A 10,474-nucleotide genomic window follows, 5' to 3' on the forward strand; every position below is an offset into this window, starting at 1 on the left:
CCCGCCACCACCACTGTGCTGGCCAGCCATGAGCTGGCTTTTGGCTGAGCGGTGCTCCCCCTTGTAAAAGCGCACTGACCACCAGGGGGCAGCTCCTGCACTGAGCGTCTTCCCCCTGGTGGTCAGTGCATGTCATAGCGACCGGGGTCATTCTGCCATTAGGGTCAATTTGCATATTGCCCTTTTATTATATAGGATGTCACCCCAATAAATGCAATAAAAAGAAAAAGCTAGTGTTAAATAATAATATAAAAGTACTACCAGACTATTTTATCTTATTCTTTCTTGGTCTTATGAATAAATAAATAAACGATTATTAAGCATTTACTATGTGCTTAGCACCTAACAACAACCATACTAGAAAACTGTTATTGAATATCAATAACTATCTTTTGATATATCAGTTCTTATAACTTTTTTACAAAGAAGTAGAAATGATGTATTGATGACAATCATTCATTTGGCAAGTATCAAAAACCCAATCAAACAAGCAAGCACAAAGAGAAATTCAGTAGCTCATGTAACTGAAAAGTCTAGAGTGTATGTGGCTTCAGGTATGGTAAATCCACGTGCTTATTTTTACCTTTATGTTTGTTGTTATTGGTGTTTTTTTCTTTCTCTCCACCTTCTTTTCTCTCTATATCTAGGAGCTGTGTATCTCTGCTTAGCTTTATTATTTACAGAGTCCTTCCACACTGTGCAATGTGGCCACCATTTAGACTCACATCTTCTACCTGGCAGTTTCAGAGGGAGAAGAACTTCACCCCATAGATAAACCCCAGAGGAGACTTTGATGGCCTGGCTTGAGTCACTTGACCTCTTATGTTACTGATCGACAGTCCAGCAAGGCTATGCGAGAGGGAGAGGGCTGGTTATCCCAGGGAAGGAAGCCAGCAGGCCAAACTAGTGTCTGCTATCACATTATACACCCCTATTTTTAAGATATTCAAAAAGCTCTCCTTTCCATCCAGCTAGTTTCTATTCTCTGTCAAATCTCATGAACCCCATAAACTTTCTTTGACCTCACAAGCCAATCATACACGCTCTTTCCTGTTGGTTCCTACATGATGTCTCTACACCTGTAATAACAAACACACTTCTATTGTGCTTTTATATCCTTCTATGTCCTGTCTTGTCTTATTGATTGGACTTTCAGCTCCAGGGTGGATGTTCTTGGATTTTCATTTTCCTCCTCCCAGGTATAGATGAGGTGGTGGCATGGCACAGTGGGGAAGAGCATGTCTGGAGGCTCACTCACTGCATCACCGAACAAGTTACTCAGTCTCCGTGAATCTGATTCAACATCTGTAAAATGGGCACCTCACCAGTGTTTGGAAGAATTAAACACAATTTCTTTTGTCTTATTTACTCTCTGGCCCATGGAAAGCACTCACAAATAAATGGCAGCTGAAACAATAACATTTAAGCTCTGTTTCCTCTAGCCTCACCTGAAATTTTCCTAAGTTCTTTTTCCACTATAATATATATATTTTTGTCTTTTAATTTCTAGGTTGTCAATATCTGCATAGTTTTCTGTCCATAGGTGTGGCTAGTCAGTTTGCCAGTGGACTACTAGGCCTCAACTAAAACCCATGGCAATTCAGGTTTAGCTGGTTATTTCTTGAGATAATATAGGAATCAATTCAATATTTCTTAGACATTGGAGAACAACATGGAGGCGGGTGCAAAGTTTCAGGCCTCAGAGGTAGGTGGTTGAGGGAAGGTGAGATCATATCTTGGCCAAGTTCTCAGGTATTTCCAGAAACCATTTTCCTTCATAAGGGATCCAAGCCAGTTTTACTAGAGGCACTTTCTCATCACTTCCTCCATGTTACCTGGGCAAATTTTTAAAAAAAGATTTTTCAGAGAGAAACATTGATTGGTTGCTTCCTGCAAGCCCCCTACCCTGGGACCAGGAATCAAACTGGCAACCTTTCAGTGCACAGGACAACGCCCAACCCACTGAGCCACACCAGTGAGGGCATGCCTGAGCAAATGTTGGAGTACTTCCTTGTGTGGCTTCGTAGCTTTGATTTAGGTCCTGCTAATAAGCAATGGAGGTGAAGATGCCCAGCTGGGAGAAAGGGCTAAGAGGGCTGCAAAATAATCCAACTCTGGACTTCATGCCCATTATTTGCAAGTGTAATGAACCAGCGGTCTTAGAGCAAGGCACCCTTAAACTGCTGAGGGGCCCCGGCGAGCCAAAGCTGCATGTGCGAGAGTCTGCTTGTTCTGAAATCAAAGGCATAAACTTGGCAAATAGTAAGGGTATTTTTGCCATCCTGGGTGGGGAAGTGGAGTGGGAAATATCTCACCACTTTCAAAACCTGATAGGAGGAGGGTGAACGTCTGACCCAGTTTCTCAGTTGGATGCCTCCAAACAATCACATTTTCCAGTTTCTTCCTGTTACACAATTGTGCTCTTCACACTCTCCTGCTATTTTCAGCTTTGCCGGTTGATAAGGGACTCAAGTTCCTGTTCTCTGGAGCCTGGTTACTTTAATGAAGCTGTGTTCATTCCCCTCCTTCCCTCAAGTATGAGGCCTCCTGAGTGCCAGCATGCCGCAGGGGGAGCTAAAGGGAGGAAATTGAGTGGCGGGGGACATGGTGGGACTGATTGCATTTGTATGCAATGACAGCAGCTTATGCTGAATTTGGAGGCTCAAAGAATCAAAAATAATAAGAAAGAGTGTTTGAGGTGAACTGTGCAACAAGAAACCCTCCAAAGCACTTCTCAAGATGAGAAAGTCAATGGAGTTTGTACTCATCCACTTGTTTTCTAGCCAGTCATTTCACGGAGATTAACAGACACCAGCTACATAAAAGCACAGTATGGACCAGGGTAGATAATAATACCAGGCTGGTGGAAATAATGGCTCAAATTAATGAGCGCCTGCTGTGTACCTGATGTTATTCTAATGCTTTAGGTGCAATACTCTTTTAATCTAACTAACACATTCATGTTAGCAATCATTGTTATCTCTATTTCCCAGGCAACCTCCCCCCCCCCCCAAAAAAAATGGAAGCACAGAGAAGCTCTATAACCTGTCTAAGGTCACATAGATGATACAAGGTGGTACTCAGATTCGGGCCCAGGCAGTCTGGATACAGAACCCGCACTCTTAAGCACTGCCCCCTGACTCTCCATGGCAGATTTTGCCCTCAGGGTGATGGGAATGAGGCAAGTCTGATGAGGCCGGGAGCCAGGTCTCATTCTTCTGTGTGTCCCCAGGCTGAGCCCAGGGCCTGGGCCCAGGGGCCTAAACAGCTGTGGCTACTTTTGAGTCCAAGGCAGAGCTTTGTCTTCTGCGGTTCGGAAGCACCACGTAAACTTGTTTGATTGAAAAGCAAAAACTAAAAATCAATAATGTGTAAGGGTATAGAAAAAATATAAGACAAATTTAAAAATATATAGATAGCTATTCATTAAATACGGAAATATCTTTGTCCCTTTCCTCCTTGTTGAAATGACTTGTAGCCCCGAGTTTTCACTACTTCCCTGAATTGCTTGGACACCTTCACGTTGGCTCACATGTCATAGTTGAAGATGGAGCCGGGAGCAGTGAAGAAGTTCTCAAAGTCTTCTGGAAACAGAAATGTTCTTTCAGGCATAACACCTAAAATTGGTTGAAAAATTGGGGTCGCACCATTTCTCTCTCTAGTATGTCAGGTAGAATAGAAGGCAGGGCTTTGAATAAAGGCTACAAAACTGAAGTTTCGGTTTTGTGTGTGTGTGTGTGTGTGTGTGTGTGTGTGTGTGTGTGGCAGGGGTGGGGGGGAGGAGTGGGCATAGAGAGGGGGAAAGGGAGACAGGGAGCCTAAGGGTGGGTAGCCAAGACCCAGATGTGAGGTCCATAGACCAAGAGAAATGAACTCAGTGCGGGGTAGAGAGTTCCACAGCAGTGGGAGAATTCAGGAAAAAATGAAGCAGTTTCTGAGGCGAGGTCAGATAGACCTGAATTGCCTCTGGGACAAGAAACCCGAGGCAAGACTTTTAAATGTCTTCAGCCTCACTTGCTTCATGTCAAGAACGGGAATAAAAATACTAAATTCAAAAGGTTAGCTTGAGGATTGAAAAAGAAGACATGTACAAAGTGCTGTGCAGTGCCTGACACACAGTAGGTACTCAATGACTGCTGGTTGTTGCTGTAAACCATGTTTCTCATCCTCAGCACTGCTGGCATTTGGGGCCGGGTAATTCTTTGCTGTGGTGGGTGCTCCTGTGCTCTGTGGAGGCTTAGCCACATCTCTGGCTTTACCAATAGATGCCAGCAACACCAGTAGTGACAGCAAACATGTCCCCAGACATTGCCTACCAAGGGCCACTGCCCCCAGCTGAGAACTCTGGTCTCTATCAGAAAGGTGGTATGGTTTCTCCTGGGGGTGCTTGGCACGGAACAGGTGCATTTTGCATTGCTTTCTTTCTTTTTTTTATATTTCACATTTTATGGTTATTTAAATGAAAAAAGAAACACACAGGAAAGACACATGTGGGCTTTGCTAAGTTTCCTCCAGGTCCTGAATTTTCTAACTGAATGATGAATTTCCTGAAATAAAAGGCAATCTGACAAAAACGAATGGGGTTCGGACAGAAATTCTCCACTATCCTCTGACCCACTGACTCCAATAAACTCAATAAAAATTAAAAAATAGAATCTGCTAAACATAAAGAAGCTGAGGATGTAAAATCTGATAAAATATGTAGATGGTGTGCTGGGAACACTTTAAACATTAATTTATTTGCCTTAATTTGTGGTGCCAATTCTGCAAAAAATGTATTTGTTGATGCAAAATGTATAGATTATATTTAGATTAAGAATCAGTTAGGGTTAGATCCATACCCTTTTGTAATGTCAATAGTTCTTGTTTCAAAGAGTGAGGAGGTAGAAACACACACACACACACACACACACACCACCAGAGTGTCAGATGCCAACAGGCGTGCCTGTGACTGACAAGATATATACTTTGGGGGCTTCAAATGATGTTATTCTTTTTGGCATCAGACACACTGTACCTGGGCAGAACTTCAAGTTCAGTCTCCTCTACTCATCCTCTCGCCAACCATCAGATGCTCTGGAGCTGTCTTTAGTATTATCATTCCCACTGGGACCTGGTACACTGGCCCTGGGGAGGGAGAGCCTGGCTTCTAGCAGGGTACGCTTCCTCCCTAGATTACCAAAGCCCAGCTACTTGCTTCCTGCCACTCATTTGTGGCGGAGCCATAATTATTAATGCAACAACATATACACGCTGCTTGGCCTGTGGAAACATTACCAATTAAAATAAAATACACTTAGACATGAAGCAAAACTGACATGGAGAGAGAGAGAGAGAGAGAGAGAGAGAGAGAGAGAGAGAGAGAGAGAGGAGAGAGAGAGAGAAGGGAAGGGGGAGTTTTGAGAGGGAAGGGAGAGATTCTTCAGCAATTTACAAAAAGCTCAGAGACTGCAAAGTCTGATTTCCATCTCTGATGACAGCCAAGTAAAGATGCAGTTGATAGAAATTAGCATTCGATTCTCTGATCCTCTCTCTCGCCACCCGCTGCCTGTGTTCCTCCCTCGGTGATGGTCTTAGCCTGTACTTGAGAATGAGGAGCCTTATTTTGTTGTGGGGAGGTAAAGATCCATCTTCCAGGAACAGAAAGGTTAATTGGATGCTCAACCTATCAACTGGGGTCTTAGAAGTAGTCCTGAGTCAAGCTCTATCCTTGGGGGACATGGAGGAGGCGTTGCCTGGGTTGGAGGGCCCCGGGGAAAGCAGAACTGGGAGGCCTGCAGACAGTTGCAGGAGGGCGGCTGCAATTTCCCTCCATGCGACTAAGGTGCTACCCAGTAATGGGCAGGAGAATAATTAAAATTAATGACCACAACAGTGTTACAATAGATGCTGTTAATTTGTCACCTCCTGTGCCTTTCCCTGCGTAGAGTGCTCTGCAGGCGCGAGCTCCTCCTTTGCTGTCGGCAGCCCTGTGAGTGTGCACCGTCATCAACTTCATTCTGCAGGTGAAGGAACAGGCTCCCGCTGTTCAACAGTAGTCATCAGGGGGTTACAACCCAGGACTCGGAGTTGAGCCACTGCCCTTCAGGTCATGAGTCTCAGAGTCGGAGCCCTTGCTCTGCCATTCACTTGTCCTCTGACCACAGGCGAGCTTTTCATCTCCGAAGGCCTCGTTTCCCAACACTGGGCTCAATGAAGGCGAGTTAAAAGAAACTGCAGAAGGGGGCTGAGTCTGGCTGCTCCCCCATTCTCTCAAGACTGTGTGGAGGCTGATGGGAAACATGGAAAACTGGGGGATGCACTGGGCATGAGCGAATGGGGGCCGCTGTGCACTGCGCGCCTGCACGGCAAGCACTGCTCGGCCATGAAACGCCTTCGCTCGCCCGCTCTCCTTGATGGGAAAAGCAGTTGGCGTAACAGCTCCTTCCTTTGCCACTGTGTCTTCAGGTAGGCACTGATCCTCCTTAACTCCTAGAGCCGCTGCTTGAAACCAAACTTGCCGTGACAAGGATCCACCAAATGTGGGTTGGTGTTTACTATATACTCCTGCTTGGAGCATTCTGTCAGCTCTGTAAGATATGGTTTTTTTTTAATATATTTTATTGATTTTTTACAGAGAGGAAGGGAGAGGGATAGAGAGTTAGAAACATCGATCAGCTGCCTCCTGCACACACCCCACCAGGGTTGTGCCTGCAACCAAGGTACATGCCCTTGATCGGAATCGAACCCGGGACCTTTCAGTCCGCAGGCTGACGCTCTATCCACTGAGCCAAACTGGTTATGGCTGTAAGATAGTTTTTAAAACCTACTTCACATTAATATGAAAAAGAGTAATGCCTCACAGTGTCAGTATTTGACACGAGATCTGAAAATGGCTCAGAACGTCATTCCACAGAGATCCAGGCAGGAGATTGGCTTTAAAACTATACTTGGAGGAACATGACACCATGGTGTCACCAGGTGTGACATCTCAGTTCCACAATCCTGCACCATCCAGGTGGCCTCTCTGCCTCTGAGAACCGGCATGCATTCATCTGCACAAGGAGGCACTTACGCAGCTTTGGTTTGACCTGATTTTCTTGCTAATGTGTCATTCAGCATCATTAACATTAAGTTATTTCTAAGGACATTCAGATTTTTACTTAAAAGTGTACAATCTTATCAAGCATATTCAGTAGAAAAAGATATTTTTAAAAATAGCCATTGATAAGCTTGGCCCCAGTCTGTCTGTACTTGCTCACAACTGCTTGCAAATGTGTAGGAATCATTCTCATAGTTTTTGATTTATAATACACCTCCATCCTGGGCATTTTATTTATTTATTTATCTATCTATCTATTTATTTATTTATTTATTCCTCACCTGAGGATATTTCTCTATTGATTTTTAGAGAGAGTGGACGAGAGAGGGCAAGACAGAGAGAAACATCGATGTGAGAGAAACACATTGACTGGTTGCCTCCTGCAAGCACTCTGACCAGGGCCCAGGCTTGGGAGGAGCCTGTAACCGAGGTACGTGCCCTTGACCGGAATTGAACCCATGATCCTGCGGTCTGCAGTCTGACGCTCTATGCACTGAGCCAAACAAACATCGATGTGAGAAAAACACATCGATTGGTTGCCTCCTGCAAGCACTCTGACCAGGGCTCAGGCTTAGGAGGAGCCTGTAACCGAGGTACGTGCCCTTGACCGGAATTGAACCCATGATCCTGCGGTCTGCAGGCTAATGCTCGATGCACTGAGCCAAACCAGCTAGGGCTTTCCTGGGCATTTTAAAAGCTTCTTTCTCATCATGGACATCTTCCCTGTGCAACAGAGATCAATGGTTGCACAAGCAGGAATTCCAATTATCCTAATATCATCCATCACTCCACATGAACTTTGAAGGCAAATAAAGCTCCCCTTCCTCTTGACCATCAAATTTGAAGAGAAGTCTAGGGTTACAGGTTTTGGTTTCTCCATAACTAGAGATAGACAGTATAGGAACTGTTCAGGTATATAAGCCAATTTGTCTCAGTCACTTACACCCTCTAACTGCATAGCACATTGCCTAACAGGATTTTGGACCTTCTTGCATGGAGGTTATGAATTTGGGCCCTGGATTTGGAGAGACCTGGATTCTAGTTCTTTACCCTCTGGCTATTAGTGATGGATGTGACCTGGGAGAATTGGGTAACCGAGCCTCCCTTTCCTCATCCAAAAATGTGAATAATAATATAAGCTATGGTTGTTATATTAAATAAGCTCAACACATAGTAGAAACTCAATCAATACTAGTTGATATTATCATTGTCCTATCAACACCATGACCATCCTCATCACTTTCCCACACATTAACCTTATCTGTGCGTGATCTGTAATGCCATGTCCTAGAGCAGTGGTTCTCAACCTTCTGGCCCTTTAAATACAGTTCCTCATGTTATGACCCAACCATAAAATTATTTTCGTTGCTACTTCATAACTGTAATGTTGCTACTGTTATGAATCATAATGTAAATATCTGATATGCAGGATGGTCTTAGGCGACCCCTGCGAAAGGGTCGTTCGACCTTCAAAGGGGTCTCGACCCACAGGTTGAGAAACGCTGTCTTAGAGGATTACAGAGCCAGATTATAAATTAATTTTTAGCTTAGAATGATACCTGACTTTTTTAAACTGCTTGAGTTAGGTCATGTCAGCATCATATAGTAACTTTGTTGTTTCACACTAAGCTTATTTGACTTGGAGAACCCTAAATTACAGAACGAAGGAAAATGAGTGTTTTGTTAAAAACAAAACAACAAAAAAGAATAGATGATAAGAAGAACAGAAATGCCCAAGTAATGATCAGTAGCCCTCTTTCTGAATAAATAGGATTGGGTCATATTGTTAACATATGAACCAATGTTTTTCTAGTTTTTTTTAAAAAATTGATTTTAGAGAAAGGAAGGGAGAGAGAGAGCAACATCAATCAGTTGCCTCCCACATGTGCCCCGACTGGGAATCAAACCTGCCATCCATTGGTGTAAGGGACGACGTTCCAACCAGCTGAATCACACTGGCCAGGGCAGTTTTTCTAGTTTTTAAGAGTTTTCTTAGGTATAAGTCACCTTCTGGAGATCTTGCTCGCACTGTGGATTTGCTTTAACCTGCTAACTCATAATGAAAGGTGGGTCTAATAGCTCTCTCTTCCACCCCCAATCACAGCCAGTCATAGTGGGATTGGAATTGGCAAGGCTTGCCCCGCGCAGCTGCAATGGCATCATGCTGGTCCTCACCACCTCTGTGACTCTTAGGACGCAGGCTCATTTTTAAATTAACTGTTATCTGCTAAGTAAGTTTCATCAAGGAGCCTGTCCTTTTTTATAACTAGAACTAGAGGCCCGATGCACGAAATTCGTGCAAGAGTAGGCCTTCCTTCCCCCAGCTGCTGGCATCGGCTTCTCTCAGGCACCCAGGACCCAGGCTTCCCTCGCAGCCCCGACTTCGTCCAGAAGGTCATCTGGTCTAATTAGCATATTATGCTTTTATTATTATAGATATGGAAGGCATTTAATCAATCACCCTATTATATTTCTTTGTAACAAAAATATGTATCTAAATTTGCTTGACTTTTTACTTACCAGTGACCCTAATGCTTTAAGTATCAAAATTTTATTTTGGGTTGGGTGATCATTACAAATATTATGAATGTGTTCTTGTCCAAAACAACATAAATTTTAATAAATAATTTTAAATTTAAAAAGTTAAATTGTTATTAGAAATGTATGTGTTGATTTAACTTCATTTGTATTCGGGGAGAGAAATATTATTTATGTCTACAATGAGACATGATTCAACATAAATTCTATTCCCATTTTTCATTTTCTATATGTCTTGAGAACACTTGCTCACATAAATGAATAGGTGAGAATGACTGAAATTTTGCTATAGTAATGTCATTAATTACTTTGAATTCCATCTGAGTGACATCCCTCAGCCCACCAAAAATTATTTGTAATGATCTATCAGCTGAAAAGTAGATTGGGACTTGCATTTTATTGAAAGAAAAAAAATGGAAACCTTTTTTATATCAAAACATTACCTAGGCATTATCATCACTCACTTTTGTCAACACCAACACCAATATTTCAAATGGTCCTTTCTTTAGTGCCTCAAAGGCTTTGCACCCTAGCAATCTGCTGTGCAGTAATATTTGGAATAAAAAAAAATGCTTTCTTAAAATGAAGCAGGTAATTAAGAAAAAAATCAGCAAGATGTTTTTTAATGTAGGAAATTCTCAGTAAGATACATTTTAGGTAAATGTACATGTGAAGGTTGAGAAATTTAAGTTTTATTTTCTTAAAATTATCCATGACCATGTACCTCTGAGAGTTGTTGTGTCCTCCTAAGTCTACGTGTGTCCCTGTTTGCGTATGCTGGTTTCACCCATGTGAGTTCATGAACCATTGTGTAAGAAAAAGCAAATAGGAAAGAGTTGGTGGTGGGGAAAGAGA

The 10,474-nt window shown here is 43.0% G+C and overlaps 1 protein-coding gene across 3 annotated transcripts in view; it reads right to left on the minus strand.

The window, feature by feature from the left end:
- SYNPR (synaptoporin) overlaps positions 1-10,474 on the minus strand; it is a 279,096-nt gene that overhangs the window by 27,081 nt on the left and 241,541 nt on the right. The window lies entirely within an intron of this gene.

Source organism: Myotis brandtii, unplaced genomic scaffold (assembly GCF_000412655.1).
Source record: "Myotis brandtii unplaced genomic scaffold, ASM41265v1 scaffold430, whole genome shotgun sequence".
In the NCBI taxonomy this organism is placed as follows: domain Eukaryota; kingdom Metazoa; phylum Chordata; class Mammalia; order Chiroptera; family Vespertilionidae; genus Myotis; species Myotis brandtii.